At 52.3% G+C, this 1,045-nt stretch overlaps 1 non-coding gene across 1 annotated transcript; it reads left to right on the top strand.

The window, feature by feature from the left end:
- Window positions 1–647: 647 nt before the first annotated feature.
- Window positions 648–723, top strand: TRNAS-GGA (transfer RNA serine (anticodon GGA)). Its single transcript has one exon. It is a non-coding gene; the product is annotated as a tRNA-Ser (tRNA).
- Window positions 724–1,045: the final 322 nt, after the last annotated feature.

Raw genomic sequence — 1,045 nt, 5'->3', positions numbered from 1 at the left:
GCCTGCCATTGTCCACAGGAGGTAGGGACAACCAGCTGGGGAGAGAATCATGCAGTGGGGAGATTCGCTGCGAGCTGGAAGCGTCTCTCCACAACACTCAGCAATCCAAGTGTCCTGGAGGCCGGCAGTCCTCTCTTAGGGACCGCTGGCAACCTCGGGCAACCCCACTTAATTAGCTGTACTGATCATGCCACATGAGGCTGGCGGGAAACATCACCGCCACTTACTCCGTGTGATGGGCACTGGAACAGTTCATTCATTCATTCAACGAATATTTCTTAAGCACCTCATTGTACCAAGTCTGGTCCACACATTGAAGATACGATGACAAAGGTAGTTCTACTTCTATAATACTTTCATTATAGGGGAGACCAACAATGGACAATAAACAGATGATAAAATATCAAGGAATGATAAATGTTATGAAGAAAAGCAGGATAAGAGGCTAGAGAAAGAAAAAGGGGCTATTTTAGTAAGAATGGTCTGGAAAGACCTTTCTTGAGTTTATCTGGGCAAAAACTGGAATGAAATGAGGGAGTAGGCCAAGAGAATGTCTGGAGGAAAAGCAGTCTAGGCAGAGGGGACAGCAAGTGGACAGGTCCTGAGGCAGAAGAGTGTTGGAAGTCCAAAGGAAAACCAGAGGCCGGGCCCTGGTCGGTTGGCTCAGTGGTAGAGCGTTGGCCTGGAGTGCGGAAGTCCCGGGTTCAATTCCCGGCCAGGGCACACAGGAGAAGTACCCATCTGCTTCTCCACCCCTCCCCCTCTCCTTCCTCTCTATCTCTCTCTTCCCCTCCCGCAGCCAAGGCTCCATTGGAGCAAAAGATGGCCTGGGCGCTGGGGATGGCTCCTTGGCCTCTGCCCCAGGCGCTAGAGTGGCTCTGGTCGCAACAGAGCGACACCCCGGATGGGCAGAGCATCGCCCCCCGGTGGGCGTGCCGGGTGGATCCAGGTCGGGCACATGCGGGAGTCTGTCTGACTGCCTCCCCATTTCCAACTTCATAAAAATACAAAAAAAAAGAAAAAGAAAACCAGAGGCCGGCGTGTG

The sequence above is a fragment of the Saccopteryx bilineata genome, chromosome 10 (genome assembly GCF_036850765.1).
Source record: "Saccopteryx bilineata isolate mSacBil1 chromosome 10, mSacBil1_pri_phased_curated, whole genome shotgun sequence".
Taxonomy (NCBI): domain Eukaryota; kingdom Metazoa; phylum Chordata; class Mammalia; order Chiroptera; family Emballonuridae; genus Saccopteryx; species Saccopteryx bilineata.
Note: the sequence above shows the minus strand (reverse complement) of the source record. Positions and strands in the feature narration are given on the sequence as shown.